Raw genomic sequence first — 17,500 nt, 5'->3', positions numbered from 1 at the left:
AGAGGAAGAATCTAAACACGAAGCCTCTTTGTATACAAACTGGCTGAATGAAACTGATAATGAGGGGGATATGAGTAATTTGTGGTATAAATTTATAAATCATACTGTAAAGTTAAAGAAATTTAATGCATCTTGTTATATATGTGCTTTAATGCCTCATTCTACAGCCTCACCCATGCGACTTTTTATGAAATGTACTCTTTTATTAATATCACGTTAGAAGGCTTAGACGCTATCAAACAAGAATTAAGGGGAGTTAGATTAATGGTACTTCAGAACAGGTTCGTGCTGGACCTTCAAAATGCAGCATCTGGAGGAGTCTATGCTTTAGTAGGAGACTCCTGTTGTACATATATTCCAGCTAATGACTATGATTACGGAAATCTTACGCTCGCTATTCAGCATTTGAAAGAACTAAAAGACAAGGTGAATAAAGAGAGAGGCATAAAAGATACACCGGCTTTTCTCTCCTGGTTAGAATCACTGTTTGGGCCAGGGGGAATGTTTTTCTTTTAAGTTACTAACACCGATTATAGGGGCTGTGATACTTGTCTTCCTGTTTTTATGTTGCTGTATGACATGTATTATTCCAATGCTTCGAAATATGGAAATATGGTACCTAGGGGGATAAACTGTTCATCCTTCCAGTCTGGAGAATTGGCAGCTGTCTGACGTCAGTAAGTGATCCTTAAAAAATTAATAGTCCCATGACAGTGTGCATCACCAGAAAATCAATTTCAATGCATTAAAACTCTTGTTATCCTTCTGATCATTGAAGTGTCATTGCCCCAGCACTGTATACTCTTACTTTTGACGCCTGTCTGAAGTTGGATCCATTTCTAAGAATGGTGACTCACATATCCTCATGCTCAACTTTGGCTCAACCACACAAACTATGAAGATAATCATCTGCTTTTGCTCCAAGATTTATGTTACTAGGCTCTCTCCTGGGGATCCTCGTGTTCAAACATTGCCCTTATTGTGGATGATCCATGACAGAATTCAGGGAATTCAGAATTCTGATACCTCAGCTCAGATTCTGACTGGGCAGACTGTCATTGCCTGGTGTGAATGTGTGCATATCTGTTTTTGTGCATGTTCTGTGGCCTGTTGTACAGTACATCACAAATGAAAGGGAAATGGAAAACTAAAATAAGACTCAAGTGTTTTATCTTTCATTAACAGTGTTTCATTAGTATCTGTGCTAGATCCTGTCATCCACTGCTTACCATGACAGGCTCTAGCACAGGATAGCAGCTAATACATTTAAAAATCTCACTGCACAATGTTGTATATTCAAGGGCTGATCTTCTGTACTTTTTCTTTCACTTTTCATTTCCAAGAAACTCAGTCCTGCCAGGAATAATCTGAGAACAAAATCAATCTGAGTGAAAATCTAAGCAGAGGAAGATTGTTTTACAGAGTCAACAAGGTCTAATTCAAGGTCATCAGCACTAACAACATTCTCTCTGGAGACAGGCGATAAGAAAATTGAAAGTGTGTATTGTTACTGTCACGACCACCAGGCAGTCAAGACCAAAGCGTAAGCAAGCTAATCAGCCCCAGCAGCGGGTGATTATTAACAAACGCCGCCGCACGAGTTAAACCACCTCCGCACACTCACTGTGCGGTGCGCACTGCTATTTAAACCATCTTCACCTGCTTCCCACTGCTCGGTATTGAGTCTACTCCTTGAGAGCTCTACCTGGCGTTTTTCCCCGTACCTCGTTTATTCTGGATTTTGGATTCCCCTTCTGCCTTTTCAACTTTGCACCTCGCCTCTCGCCTCGGACTGTCTGCTACCGGAGAACTTCCTGGATTACGACTTGCCTTTCGCCTTTTGACTACGACCTTGCCTCTCGTTTTGGTTTGTTCGCCTGCCTCATCTATCACCCGTGCCTGCGTCTGCACATGGTCCGTGTATCTTCCCACCAGGGATTCCTAACAGTTACATAACAGCAGAGACTATGAGTTATGCTATCATGAGAGTGGTGATGGATTTTTTTCATTGCTTAGTTTTGCAGGTTCTGTACATTTGAACATTCAAAGTGACTAAAGTAAAGGAGTTTTCCCTTTTTACCACATAATTCCCAAAGATCAACACTAATAGAAAGCCTAATTCCAGCCAAGATTCAATTACTGTCTCTCAGGCATCCCAGCAGTGGATTTCATGACTTCAGACAGCCATCTTTATCAGTGGAGAACTCAATGCTCTGAGGTTTACTGGCAGAGTCTCACACTGGGTAATATGTTGGTAAATAATGTCCTATGGAATTCTACTATTGATAAATTCTACTATGGAACTGCGATGTGTCCTGAAAAAATATTCTATGATAGTGGTACAGTCCATCACACCCCACCTACAGCCTTTAAAAGAGAAAAAAAAAATTCTGATATTATGGTGGAAAAAGAGCCCTGGAATCTTTGTAGAAGGACAAAAGATGGAAAGAATGGGCAGTGTAACCATGGCGAAGAGAAGGGAAATATTGGAGAGAGCTTTTTTCATACACTTTTTATCATTGTTTTTCCAGCCCAACAATGATCAACAAATATGGGCAGGCATCCTGTGCCAAATCCAATCTACCTTTCTTCCAAGCATACAGGAATGTCAGTGAATTAAATATTGACATATGAAAATACCCAAAAATATGCAATCACACATATGCAGTTTGAGCAAACATAAGACAATACCCAAGTACCACAAACTACCAGGCATCATTAGCAGTTCAGGTGGGGAGCTGTGTCAGCATGCGTAGGCTGCAAAGGAACAAGTAATAGGTCTATTCCATGCTTAAAAGAGAAGAAAGAAAACACAACATTTCAGCCGTGGAGCCCTCACACCTGAAGAAGGCTCCACGGCCGAAACGTTGTGTTTTCTTTCTTCTCTTTTCATCTAGTGTCATTAGCCAGTTCCTGTCAAAATAAAATAGAAATGGATAACATTCTAGAGAGAGTTTGAAATACCAAGGTACAATTTAAACCATATTTCTTCCACTACAACCACAATATTTTGGAGAGCCTATTTTCGCTGAGCCTAACTGTTCTGGCATGCCCGTTAGCCTCCGTCCTGCTTCAGCAATGAATGCAACGGGGCACATTCTGAGGGAGATGCAGTCAATCAGGTTGCAGGAAAACCACGCTATGCTTTTTTTTGAGATCCTGAAAAGGACAGAGGGGCCATGTATATGTGTGCAGCTGGATATGTAATTGCAGGTGGCGTAGCAAATTCTGCTGAAGCCCCACTGCCTGGTGTGGACGGTAGCTGTGCATGTTGCAGCAGAATTGTGCATGTGAGATCAAGGGGGCATGTCATGTGTTTGAGCACTTCACTCCCTTCCGGAAGAGTCCCAAAAATTTGTAAGTTCTTTGGATGACCTGTGGACCGATCTTTCACGATGAAGAATTCCTTAAGAAGAATAGATCTCAGCCCTCCATCCCAATGCCTCCATCTCAAAACAGCAACCTCCCACTGCCCTTAGTCTGCAAGGCAGTCCTTTCAAGTGCAATGATGACGCCGGGACCTTCGTTGCCTATTGTATGAGCTGAACTTTTGTGCTCATCAATTCAACGCTCTTTCCATCAACTCATCTTGTCTTTTGACGCTTCGTGTTTTGTGCTCCTTTGACTATCGGCATATCGGGTGACTGCAAACACTGAAGTTCTTGCTTACGGAGTGTGGAACAGTGTTTTCAAGTGATCGCTGTTCTGTCATGTTGACGCCGAGTGAATCTTTCTTTGGCAACATAGGCAGGCTGACAGCAAAAGTAATGGCAAATTTCTTGACTTATTTCTGAATGTGAATGTTCTTTAGAAAAAGGATGCGGCGTTGCTTCTCCCCCGTGTAAAGGTCACGCATTCCAGACGTGGTTATGAGCGAACAGTTGCCGCAAGTGTTTGAAAAGAGCAAGCAGCCCTGCCCCGTGTGAGGATCAAACTCAGGACCTTCAGATGATGAGACTGACACGCTACCAACTACGCCAACGAGGCCAGCTGCGGTGCACAGCCGGAAAGTTTGCCTCATATGGATTTCAGTCGCCCGTTCCCTAATCTTTAGACGCCCTCTGCTGGATGTTGCATTTGCCTTTTGATCTCACCGATACTTTTTTGGTCTGTTTCTGTTGCGAGTCCGTTTTTCAGATCTCACCTAGCACAAGTCTCTCTGGCTGAAGTGGCCTCTCTGCTTCAGCATCGTGCCCTCACTCAGCCATTAAAAACGTCACTCGGACTTCTGACATGCTGACATGAAATGTCAAGAGAGAGTGGCGGAGACGCTTAAGGCAGAGAGAAGATGAAGAGGGGGCGTGGCTGCGAAATGATTGACAGCTGCATGACGCTCTCCATGCAAGGTGTGACCACAGGCTAAAGGACACCTTTCGGCACATCAAGCTCTAAGCACACACCTGGAGGACGTGGGAAATGATCCCGCTACCTCACGCATGCAAAGCGAGCGCTGTACCATGCAAGCTAACCCCCCTCGCTGGAGCTCATGCCTCGGTGTCGCCTAGTGCCGCTTGTTCCCCTCTTACCGGGTGCAGTTCACTGCCCTTCGTCTGCAAGGCAGTCTTGTAATTGCGGCTTTCTTGACTTATTGATGAAGGTCTGACTGGACGAGCGAATGACGCCTCTCCCCCGTCCTCAAGCTCGCTGACAGAATAAAATAGAAAGTGCTGCCGTGGCTCATTGGTTTAGGGGTATGATTCTTGCTTAGGGTGTGGGAGGTCCCGGGTTCAATTCCCAGCTGAGCCCTTGTGTGCTCTTTTTGTCCTCGTCCACAAGACTGGGAACTGATATCCACATCACCTTGCAGCATCTGCTTATGGCAAACGATGGAATGTGACTAATGACTGAACGAGCCTGGTGAATACTCATCACGTGGCACAATGAGAGCGTGCAGTCAGCTGTCCAAGGCAGCAACCTCATTGCTCGTTCAAAAGAACACGTACTGAAAACTCATCACCACTATGTCGTAAATGAGCACCGCGATCGCTTGTTGTCAGGCGTCCTTACTTGGGAAATGCAGAAGCAAAAACTGCCCTCTCTCAGCCACCGAAACGTGTGCGGCTCGCCTTGCACTCTCTGCGCCTCGCATATTTATGGAGCTGTCTGCTCTTCTTTCTGTTGAAGTACGCAAGTTACGGGGCGTACTGCAGACTATGATGTGCTCAATGACAGCTTTCAAGATTTGAAAACTATGAGCTTGAGGGCTCAAGTCGAACGAATGTGGTTGTTATGCAATTGATGATCAAACGCACATATTCTAACGATTCGTGAGAGTATGTTCTAAAGGTCCCTGGCTCGATCCCGGGTTTCGGCATTTTGTTTCATCGCTCCCTTTGTTCCTCTCTCCAGCGCCCCCTGCCTAAAATGACGCGTCCCTTTCTCAGCCCGAAACGCAAGCGATACACCAGCAACAAACCCTACAGGTTTCCGTAGTGTAGTGGTTATCACGTTTGCCTAACATGTGAAAGGTCCCAGGTTCGAGACCGGGTGAAAACAGCCCCTTCTTGCACGCTCCTGCACTTCACAGAGGTCTTGAACCACCAGTCATTTGTTCCCAATGTATTTCCGGTGCCTTCATGCACTCTTGTACCAAACGCACGTTCCTTCTGTATGCGGAGCCGATCATTTGCAATTGGGCTGTGCCGACAGATCAGGACGAGCTCTGTCGGCTCAAAAGCAGCGCAGGACCTGCAAGAACAACAGAAAGATTAGCATCCAGTGGGGGCTTCTTAGTGAGCCCAAGATCTCATCAAGAATCGGCTCCAGCAACAGGGCTGGACGCATTGTTCCATTCTCCGACCACTCTCGGTGTAAACAAGTCCCTCCTGGTCTCTGCTTGAATTGCACTTTCCTGCGTTTGCTTTGGTGTAACTGGCTTCCCCTGCATGGGCGAATGTGAAGAAGATCCTTAGTAAGTCATTGAAGAAACCCGAGAAGAGGTCGGAGTGGTCCCTGTCGTTCATCAACGATCCAGTCAGGCAGTACTCCTCTGTAAAGCGCCGTTCGTTCACATCAATTGGCTTTTTTTTGCCTTCATTCGTGCAAGTAGTAAAAGCAGACGCCCCTATTCTGCCGTGACCCGGATTCGAACCGGGGTTGTTGCGGCCACAACGCAACGTACTGACCACTATACGATCACGGCGAGTTACCGATACACACATGGCAGGGCGGAAAAGGCTGTGCTCTCTTCGTGTGACATAATTCGGGAAAGTCCTGACGTTGCATTTCAACTGAGCCCCAGTATACATCGACCCTTCGACACTCTGAGTGACAACTCTCTTGCGTGTTTTCTCATATTTATGTAGTTTGCTTGCATGATGCCCGGAACAACAGGGTTGTGCACTCCCATATGGTCTAGCGGTTAGGATTCCTGGTTTTCACCCAGGCGGCCCGGGTTCGACTCCCGGTATGGGAACGTGTCAATTTTGCCTCCTGCTTTCCAAAAGATCAGCACTGTGTACGAAGGAGCCGCATTAAAACTACTCAACGTGCAAAACGTGCGAGAAGAGGGGGCGCTTGTTTCCAGCCGAAACTTCTCGCGTGTGAGACGAGCTGACCATCGCTGCAGGAGGTGGGAGGGTCACTCTGGTAGACAGGGCTGACCTTCGGCAATAGGATTTATACTCTCCAAGATGATATTTGCACTTTCTGGAGAGGCGATTTTCTCCACTTCAGTAGCCCGATTTCGTCGATTGCGTGGAGAGGGCTGTAGAATGTGACGCCGCCTTTCCTGCTCCGTCCATGACAGGCGTGCTGGTCTCTGGAGAGAGAGCACGGTCTATCAGCGCACTCCAATAAAGGCACTGGAAGCAGCTGAATCGCATTGGCGAAGCTCAGCGCTGGGCCGCTGAGCACATCTTACCACAGTTTCCGTAGTGTAGTGGTTATCACGTTCGCCTCACACGCGAAAAGTCCCCGGGTGGAAACAGACTTCTTTTGTCGCCACGCACAAAAGGGGATTGGGGATTCACCTAGCGCTGTGATCGAACAGACCCACTCACCTCTTAGTGTGGCGGGATCTGCACAGTGCATGTCGCAGCGCATCCTTCTTTCACTTCAATGCACGTCCTGATGTACCCCGGTCTCGCGCGTGACAGGTGGAGACAGGTGACAGGTCCGCGTGACAGGTCCTATACTAACGAGGAAGACATCGCTCTCTCCGACCCCCGGCATCGTGGCCCGACCCACCGTGCTGGAAGCCGACTCGTGCTGTGATTCCTTTACGGAGCAGAAATGACAACCGAGGAGCCGAGAGATCATTTCAGCATTTCGCGTCTGAACGGAAAACACAAACGACCAACTCGGAATGACTTCCTTTGACGCTTATCAAAGCGTTCTTTGTGCATCGAACAGACCCACTCACCTCTTAGTGTGGCGGGATCTGCACAGTGCATGTCGCAGCGCTCCCTGCTTTCACTTCAATGTGCTTCCTGATGTCGAGTCGTGTGCCGTGCGGAGGCTCTGAAAGCGAGAGCAATGAAAAGGTGCACGACGCTGTGTTAGAAAATAGAGAAGTGAAAGGCAGTTCTTTCTCTAAGGAGGTAAAAGAAAAGCTACTCCTCGTCGGAGAAATCGAACCCCGGTCTCCTGCATGACAGGCGGGGATATTTGCCACTATACTAACGAGGAAGACATCGCACGTTCCGACCCCCGGCATCGTGTCCCGACCCAGCGTGCTGGAAGGCGACGCGTGCTGTGATTCCTTTACGGAGCAGAAATGACAACCGAGGAGCCGAGAGATCATTTCAGCATTTCGCGTCTGAACGGAAAACACAAACGACCAACTCGGAATGACTTGCCTTTGACGCTTTTCAAAGCGTTCTTTGTGCACGACGACTGCGCCGCCTAGCAGATACAAATGGGTTGTACAACTTTGAAGTAGCAAATGGAAGAGGGCTAAGCCCCCTCTCTTTTAGCCCAGGTTCGATCTGTCTCCCAGACTCACCAGGTGCACGCACACACACACACCCGTGCCGTTGAAGTGCTCTGCTTCATTTCTAAGGGCAACTCAACATTCACTCCTACCCCGAGTGCAGAAAAGACAGCGTCTGCAGCAACAGCAGCTCAGGTCTCTGCCCATCTCCTCTGCTCTGCGCCTCCTGCGGAGTGGAGTCCTGCCTGGAGCTGTGTTTGCAGGCGGCGGCTCCCCGCGCCCTGTCTGTGCGTCGTGAAATTAATTAATAACATTAATAAATTTATAAAGTAAAGTTATAAATTAGAAATTAATAACGATATAATTATATTCATGTACCGCAACACAAGAATAGTACACACTGTACATTGTCTGTCGATAATGTTTCTGTAGTGCTTTTTCAGCACTCAGCATGTGACTGTGCTGGTGGTGCTGTGGGTTAGGTTCCTGACTTCCATGTCACACGGTCTATGATTGAATCCCATAGAACTATGACTTCATTATTTAACAAACATTTCTTTGAAAAAATGAAACGTTTCCCTTGGTCAGAGATTAAATAAAACCTCACTTTTTTTGAGGTTTTACTGTGCAGAGTGAGGTTTTACCTCACTTTTTTTGAGCAGAAGGTTTACTGTGACCTGAGAAGGGCCGGCATCCAATCACGGTGGTACACACACACGCTCTCACTCATCTGAGCTACACGGCTACCAAGATGATCTCGGGTGCGCCGAGCTGGTACGGAACATATTGAACTGATCGACGGCGAATTGTCTCTCAGACAGGCTTTTCACCTCTAAGCTCCCTGACTGACAGTGATCAGCTAGGTAGTGAAACAGTCAGCTGCTTCTAAGCCTTAAACAGCTGCATCTCGGCGCTTCCACGGAGAGATGATTTGAAAGCCGAACATCGCCCATTGGGAACACCTTACTATCACTAGTTTAAGAGACTCTTAAGGTCTTGCAGAGGTGCCTGTCTAATAGCATGCGCTTTGCAAGCTATAGGTGTTTAGGCTGAGGCAGAATGCCTGTTAACAAAATGTTTTTCTAAAGGTGTGTCTAAGTGGCTGCAAAAGGACAACACTCCTGGGGCGCCGTGGCTCAGCTCCTGCACTTGATTATAATGCCGTTACGTGTCGAAGCAGTAATTTACGTCATCCTACCACTGCAACACGGGGAATAGAGAGAAATGAGCACACGCTACGAATCGTCTCAATCACTCCCTAGAGTCGTAAGGCGCATTGAAGGGTGCACCCCCATCATTAATCGTTGCGCCTCTGTGAAAGGAAAGCTCTTGGGCAGTCTTTGAAACAGCTCGGATGAAACACTTGATTGCTTCCATGTGCATCTGGAGCCCACTTCTTATTTTCACTTCACGCCGCCCAAAGCATTTCTAAAACAGGAGATTCGCGTTTGGGAATGCGCCCTGCCCTACAAATAAAACAGGTCTACGGCTCTGAAACCTGCTCCACGGAAAACAGCTCTGTTGCGCTTTTGATCAAAGGGAGATTCGCTGTTCTTACTTTTTGATGACATAACACCCAAAGGGGCTTCTTTGGAGCTGGATTCCAACCAGCATCCTTAAGTTTCTTGGCGGTATCCTTTACAGTCCTCTGTTCGGTCGACAAGGGACTGAAGGGGGCAGCTTTCCTCACACATACAGTGCAATGTACTGTAGTGTTCCCCTTCATTGAATTCGCAGTTCTGCATCAGACCTCTAACTCGTTTCCTTAGCTTGGATTTAAGCCACGAAGCAGGCTTCTACTGTATAAACTTCTAGAGGAATCACAAACTATTTGAGAGGCCACCATCCCAGGGGGACCTGACAAAGTCTATCCCTAAACACCTAGCGCAGTCTCTCGAGAGACTGTCAAAAATCGCTTTCTCTGTTTGCGTTGCAAGTAAGTGAAAACGCGGTCTCAAACCAGAGCTACTTGGCAGCAGCGGCACGTAAATACCGTTACTGTTACTGCTCGATACCGACGTTAGCCTACTATACCATGTTCAGCCACCGCTAGAAAATGTACGGCTCTAGAACCAGAGCAAACGACAGAAGGGCCAACGCCGAACAGGCACACGTGTCAGACATGGAGCGCGACGAGGATGGGATTCGAACCCATGCGTGAAGAGCACAATGGATTAGCAGTCCATTGCCTTAAACACTCGGCCACCTCGTCGACGACACTGGGCTGTCCAGACATGGGTTGGCGCACTCCAGATGATCTTTTTCTTTTTTTTCCCTCATACTCGAGGGTCATTTTCCTGTTCCACATGCGATTTCAACATTTTCCTTGGGAGATGTCAAGCCAGCAAGCCACTGCTGTGGTTCAGTGGCCAGTGTGGAGTTCAGTGGCCCTGTTGTACACAGAAAGCACATTGAGCTCCTTGGACATGAAAAGTTCCAGATAACAGCCATTTGTCACCCTTTCTCTTGGTGTTGATGTTGCTATTGTATGTAAAGGTGGCAACTTGCTCAGCGAGCAGGCGGAGCACACACCGAATGCAGATGTGTCTGAGTGGTGTGTCCAAGTGGCTGCAAAAGGACAGCCCTCCCGGGACGCCGTGGCTTAGTTGCTTAAGGCGCCTGTCTAGTAAACAGGCGACCCTGGCTCCGATTCCCAGCGGTGCCTTTTTTGTTCTGTCTTCTCGAACAGAACTGGTCATTATGGACAACTGCCTACGGCTAGACTTAATTAAATGCAAGCATTCATTTCCTGTCATGAACGACTTGTTTTTCTTAAAATGGATGCAACTTGCAAAACATGAAATACAAACCTTGCTAATCAGCGCTAGCGGCTGGCAAAAAAAAAAGAAGTCAGCAATGTTTTTTTTCTTTAACCTTAACCCTGCTAACGGAGACGAGTTAATCGACCGAGTCTATGCAGCTTAAACGGTGCGGAAGTCGGGTTCTTAGCTGAAAGGGTGGTAAATCACGCTCACCCCAGTCCTTAATCTTTTAAAGAGGATACAAAATTGAACCTAGTCGCCACATCACATACATCCTGTTCAATGATAAAAAGGTAACATCTATCCTCGCTCCAGAGTAAATCTCACGTTGAGGGCATATTTTTTTTCACTTAAACCGTGAGTCGGGCTCGGCTGCACAGAGGACAGAGCAGAGCAATGAGGTCACGGGGACAGGGGAGTCACACGCTGGCGGTTTGAATACGCGGAAGATCACTGAGGGATCCACAGTATATGGACCCTCTGTGCGCCATCAGTCCGCACTCCGGACTCTGAATCCTTTCCCCGGAGTAAATCTGTTACATTGAAAGAATGCTTCTCGCAGGTTAAAAGAGGGACCCTTGTTAATTGGAGAAATCAATGATTTCGAATGAATTCTGTATGCTTTAAAATACAGCTATACACAGAAAACATGCAGGACACTGGTCATGATGTTTCCCGAGCCGAAACACTCTTTTCAAATTGTCAAAGGTTTGCTTTGCGAACGCTGCAGGACATCGCACAATCTCTTTTGAACGGGGACAAACGATTTCTTAGGGGGCGCAGTAAGTACAGACGTTTAAAAAGCTCCACTCATGCCGACGATGCAGCATGAAGAAGCGCAACCTAACGTTTGACAGACAAAAGCCGGGCGCCGCTACGAGCAATACGAAACCAAACTGACAGCACACGGCGTTTCGCGCTGACTCAAAAGTGATCTCGACAGACGCTGTTCTCTGCATAACGCTGAAAGAGCTAAAGAGCGTTTCTGTTGAGACGTAACAAGCTCTTTCTTTCTACCATGATGTCACCATGACAAAATCTGTCTTTAAACACCTTGCTCAGTCTCTGACGAGACTGTCAAAAATTGCTTTCGCCGATTGTATTGCAAACCGGTGGAAGCGGGGTATTGGGAAAAGTTTTCAACTAGCAATAATCGCGCCTCGGCTAAACCTCACAGGCTACGATACTGCCACTGCGCAAAGCTGACGGTTGCCAGGCAACCGCGGGGATCCTATGGAAATCGTTATCGATCGTCTCATGGCATGTCGTTGCTGTAACGCTTCATATTTGTCGTCTTCTTCTTCTAGCTTGAGGTTTTGAAGAATTTCATGACAGACAAGGGCTCCGTCGGGAACAAAGGGCGTTGTGAGAAAACCGTTGCTTATTTTCAGCAGCAGAAATACAACCCTTTAAATACAAGATTACAGAACAATGACGAAGGGCATGCCGGGAGGAACTCATGCACTACAGAGGAAAGGGGGCGGGCACGTACAGTTCACATTCAAGCCACAAGTACTCTTCTCGGATGTTGCACAAACAAATCCTAACGTCATGAAAGCGTGATGCAATTTCTGTGGCTACATTTGTTGCACGTCATGCACAGTAAGAGTGTTTCTAACACCAAATAAAAAGTCAACAATTAGCGAACACGCCTTCTCCTCAGTTAACCCACTGAAACCCTTGCTGTTAACAGTTCTTTACTGCGTGCTTTACGAGCACCTACATATCATGTCGGTTCTTTCAGCTTTATTCATTAGGTTTTCAAAGGCATAAGTAGAGCACCAGAGGTGCGAACGCAAAATGTGTGGTTATCTGAAGAATTGATTTCCATGGCAGCGGGGCCAAGCGATTTAGCATTTCTATAGTACCAGGAAAGGAGAAGCGACACTTCGCCTTTGCCGCGCAGGCACAAGGCGACGTGCGGCAGACGCCGTAGTCGGCAGGATTCGAACCTGCGCAGGGAGTCCCCAACGGATTTCGAGTCCATCGCCTTAACCACTCGGCCACGACTACAGCGAGCTCGCCGCCGCCGCATTCCTCCTATAATCTAACACGGAGTGCGAGGTGGCTGCGGAAACTTTTTCAAAGTCGCTCTCCGTTAAAAAAAATAAATACCTTTCACAAAATACGTGCCGGCAGACAGACACGCCTCAGAGGGTTTAAGGCTGGCTTCACGTTCAAATGCTAAAGTCTCCCCGTCCGGATGTCAAAATGCAACTTTGGCAGACAGAAAAAACATCAACAAACCACAAATGTGGACAAGGATTTTACAAGCTGCACCACACTGCACTTTCAAAAGCATTTACATTCCTATTAGACGCAGGAATTTCCTTTGATTTGCGCGCTTACGAACGCCATGGAAAACGAAACAAAACAAAAGCCCTCAGCTCCTGCACTTGATTATAATGCCATTACGTGTCGAAGCAGTAATTTACGTCATCCTACCACTGCAACACGGGGAATAGAGGGAAATGAGCACACGCTACGAATCGTCTCAATCACTCCCTAGAGTCGTTAGGCGCATTGAAGGGTGCACCCCCATCATTAATCGTTGCGCCTCTGTGAAAGGAAAGCTCTTGGGCAGTCTTTGAAACAGCTCGGATGAAACACTTGATTGCTTCCATGTGCACCTGGAGCCCATTTCTTATTTTCACTTCACGCCGCCCAAAGCATTTCTAAAACAGGAGATTCGCGTTTGGGAATGCGCCCTGCCCTACAAATAAAACAGGTCTACGGGTCTGAAACCTGCTCCACGGAAAACAGTTCTGTTGCGCTTTTGATCAACGGGAGATTCGCTGTTCTTACTTTTTGATGACATAACACCCAAAGGGGCTTCGTTGGAGCTGGATTCCAACCAGCATCCTAAAGTTTCTTGGCGGTATCCTTTACAGTCCTCTGTTCGGTCGACAAGGGACAGAAGGGGGCAGCTTTCCTCACACATACAGTGCAATGTACTGTAGTGTTCCCGTTCATCGAATTCGCAGTTCTGCATCAGACCTCTAACTCGTTTCCTTAGCTTGGATTTAAGCCACGAAGCAGGCTTCTACTGTATAAACGTCTAGGGGAATCACAAACTATTTGAGAGGCCATCATCCCAGGGGGAACTGACAAAGTCTATCCCTAAACACCTAGCGCAGTCTCTCGAGAGACTGTCAAAAATCGCTTTCTCCGTTTGCGTTGCAAGTAAGTGAAAACGCGGTCTCAACCCAGAGCCACTTGGCAGCAGCGGCACGTAAATACTGTCACTGCTCGATACCAACGTTAGCCTACTATACCATGTTCAGCCACCGCTAGAAAATGTACGGCTCTACAACCAGAGCAAACGACAGGATGGCCAACGTCAAACGTGTCAGACATGGAGAGCGACGAGAAAGGGATTCGAACCAATGCGTGCAGAGCACAATGGATCAGCAGTCCATCGCCTTAACCACTCGGCCACCTGAAAACCGTCTTTAAACCGTTCCGTCTTCAGGGTGAGGGGGGCGCTCACCCTGAGGTCTGTGCGGGTCCCAATGCCCCAGCATAGTGACGGAGACGCTGTGTTGTAAAAGGGCGCTGTCTTTTGGATGAGATGTAAAACCGAGGTCTCAGTGCTCTGTGGTCATTTAAAATGACCACCAAAACCTTTGACAAATGCTCTTGGTAATTGATGGTCTTCAATAATGCTTCTCCTTTAGGTACATTTTAAATCAGCTGAAAAATGCTGTGAAATGGGGGGGCACTTCAGGCCAGTGTAGGATTTGGGTTACAAGAACCATGAAACTGCACGAGAAAGCCCGTACACTGAATTACACGGCTTTCTATTCAAAGGAGGACAAAAGAAATTCCCTGAGTTTAATTTTTTGCAGCACAGAGAGGAGCACTGTCTCGAGGCCGGTTAGCTCAGTTGGGTAGAGCGTGGTGCTAATAACGCCAAGGTCGCGGGTTTGAGCCCTGTACGGTCCAGGTCCCTGTTTGTAAAACAGGCAAATGATTATCTCAGGGGCCCATTCCTCATTCTCAAGACACATGTATGCAGTATGTACACCGTGCATTGAGCAATAGGGACTGAATACACCAAAGGTAAGGTTAGAAGTCATTCTGAGGTGCCACATCTGAGGGATACAGCTAGGCATCCGAAATGGAGGGTTTGAGACCCTTCAGGAGTACTGCATCCTTTGAGACCGACCCGTGCATGTTAAACAAATGATCATTTCTTTCGGCATTAGGGACTAAATATACTAAACATATGATGCTAAAATGTTATTTTCACATATATTAATGTAATAAATGATTGCTTATGCTTTATAAACAAATCTAATTAAAATAAAAGCTTAAGTTTTGTATTTATCTTGTACCATAGAACATGATTTTCTTTGTATTTCAAGCCCACAAAGTGTCCAAATGACGCACTACATGATATAAGGAAGATTATCACATGCATATCGGTATTATCTTTCTTATGAAAATGCATTCCTTTCATTACCTTTTACTTTTTAAAATGAACTCAAATTGAGTATAATGTAATAATTTAAGTAGAATAGATTCTAATAATATAATGATCCAGTGTTTTGCACTACTTCACTGCTTCACTGCTCTATGCCATCTGGAAATAAATCCTCAGACTGCTTACTGCCCTGGGCATGTACCAATAAATTAAAGGAGCACATCTGTTTATCACTGCGTTGAAGCAGGAGACACACAGTCTCTGCAAACACATCCTAGATACAGTGTTCCAGCACCTTTGACCTCATCCAGAACATATCATTTCTTGAAAGGGATTGCTGTCCGAATGCACATCTGAATCCCAAACAGAATCTCTAGTAAAATACGATCATTTGTGAAACAGGCAAATGACTGTCTCAGGGGCCCATTCCTCATTGTCAGACACATGTATGGAATGCTTTCACCGTGCATTGAGCAATAGGGATTAAAAACACCGCAGGTAAGGTTAGATGTCATGTTCTATGATCATTTCTTTCAGCATTAGGGACTAAATATACTAAACGTATGATGCTAAAATGTTATTTTTACATATATTAATGTAATAAATGATTGCTTATGCTTTATAAACAAATCTAATTAAAATAAAAGCTTAAGTTTTGTATTTATCTTGTACCATAGAACATGATTTGCTTTGTATTTCAAGCCCACAAAGTGTCCAAATGTTCTATGATCATTTCTTTCAGCATAAGGGACTAAATATACCAAACATATGATGCTAAAATCCTGAAAAAAGGATGTGCTCCATCTCGTCAGTAGATTGGATTCCAAAACTGATTTGGGTCAATATACATTACCTTTGAAATTAAAGTACAGTCTACTGTAGGGAACCATCAACTTAGAAAGCATTGGCCTTCCCTGGGGGTCAGGTAGGTGCAAAAGATAAACCTTTATCCTATCTTTATCTTAAGATAAGTGGCCAAGCAGTATTTTTCCAAGTTTCACCAAGCACATCATGTTGCCATAGTAGACAAAGTTCTATAAAATGTTAAATAACTTTTAAAAAAAGCATCTTGGTCTTACAGTACTGTACAAGGTGAATTAAACTGTCCCTGGTAATAAAAAGTAATTAGAAGCATCTCAGAAACTTTATCTCTAGAAACATTAGCTGTTTTATATCATGTAATTTAGTGTGATGTTGTCAGAATTCAAGGACATTATCACACACAGAAATTGGTTCAGTTAAATCTAAAAAACACAGCTAAACATGGGTTTAAATGTAACAGAAGTCTTACCTCTTGTCAAAAGATTTAATTCAAGAAGCGATGTAATAAATGATTGCTTATGCTTTATAAAGAAATCTAATTAAAATAAAAGCTTAAGTTTTGTATTTATCTTGTACCATAGAACATGATTTTCTTTGTATTTGAAGCCCACAAAGTGTCCAAATGATGCACTACATGATATAAGGAAGATTATCACATGCATATCGGTATTATCTTTCTTATGAAAATGCATTCCTTTCATTACCTTTTACTTTTTAAAATGAACTCAAATTGTGTATAATGTAATAATTTAAGTAGAATAGATTCAGGTAGGAAATATAGAGTCATGATGTTTATGGCTGACATCATTTCACATGGGTGAATTTTAAGCTAAGAAATAAAAACATTTACAATGAAGATACCATTGCTTAATTTTAAATGCCTTTAAAAAATAAATACCTCCTGAGAATAATTTGCCACTCCCAGATCCTTGGTAAGGTACTGTTTGAATCCAATCAGGAGAGGAGCATCCAGGGAGTGCTTTCTATAGAGTCCAGCTTGGGCCACTCTCTTCCGGCCTGCTGATACTTTTTAACTACTCAGGGCCTGTAAGGATATAAAACACCGGTTTAAACATTTTATACCTATAAGACAAATTAGAATTTTAGTAAAAAATAGATACATCTGAAAAATAAAAAGTCTTACTGCTGATAGAGTTCTTCAGAGCTCACATCTTCCCCTTCCTTATCCGCTTCTGTTTCAGTTTCTAGAGCAGCCTCTGGCATCTCTTCCTCCTGGACAGCGGCCTCTTGCTCAGGGCCGCTGGAATGCAGGTAGATTCTTTTCAACATGCTTTTACATAATATGTTGTAACAATGATTTCAAAAAGAAACTACAGAAGCCTTACAGATTAAAAATATCTCACCTTGCCAATGTGTCTTCAGGCTTCCCATGTACAAAAAGGCCCAAGGACTCTAGCAGTCTTACAACCACTATCCTGTTTGCCTCACCAGACACGATCTCTATTCTGTGGTAATCCACGATGACCCCGTTCTTCAGGTGATTCATCATGTCCTCCCTCGCCTGTTGAGAGGCCATCCTGATCTTTTCTGCCGTGGCGTGCTTCATACACGCCCTCTTCAAGTGAGCAGGAAGCTGATCAAGAGTATTCAGGCACA

The 17,500-nt window shown here is 45.4% G+C and overlaps 5 non-coding genes across 5 annotated transcripts; 1 reads left to right on the top strand and 4 right to left on the bottom strand.

Annotated features, from left to right (window-relative positions):
- Positions 1–3,914: 3,914 nt before the first annotated feature.
- trnam-cau (transfer RNA methionine (anticodon CAU)) lies at positions 3,915–3,987 on the bottom strand. Its single transcript has one exon. It is a non-coding gene; the product is annotated as a tRNA-Met (tRNA).
- A 2,083-nt stretch (positions 3,988–6,070) lies between these two features.
- On the bottom strand, positions 6,071–6,142 carry trnah-gug (transfer RNA histidin (anticodon GUG)). Its single transcript has one exon. It is a non-coding gene; the product is annotated as a tRNA-His (tRNA).
- A 201-nt stretch (positions 6,143–6,343) lies between these two features.
- On the top strand, positions 6,344–6,415 carry trnae-uuc (transfer RNA glutamic acid (anticodon UUC)). The gene has a single exon. It is a non-coding gene; the product is annotated as a tRNA-Glu (tRNA).
- A 5,282-nt stretch (positions 6,416–11,697) lies between these two features.
- On the bottom strand, positions 11,698–11,839 carry LOC138235599 (U4 spliceosomal RNA). The gene has a single exon (XR_011188276.1). It is a non-coding gene; the product is annotated as a U4 spliceosomal RNA (small nuclear RNA).
- A 727-nt stretch (positions 11,840–12,566) lies between these two features.
- Positions 12,567–12,648, bottom strand: trnas-cga (transfer RNA serine (anticodon CGA)). Its single transcript has one exon. It is a non-coding gene; the product is annotated as a tRNA-Ser (tRNA).
- Positions 12,649–17,500: the final 4,852 nt, after the last annotated feature.

This window comes from Lepisosteus oculatus, unplaced genomic scaffold (assembly GCF_040954835.1).
Source record: "Lepisosteus oculatus isolate fLepOcu1 unplaced genomic scaffold, fLepOcu1.hap2 HAP2_SCAFFOLD_82, whole genome shotgun sequence".
NCBI lineage: Eukaryota > Metazoa > Chordata > Actinopteri > Semionotiformes > Lepisosteidae > Lepisosteus > Lepisosteus oculatus.
The sequence above is the reverse complement of the archived record's forward strand: the minus strand, read 5'-3'. Positions and strand labels throughout refer to the sequence as shown.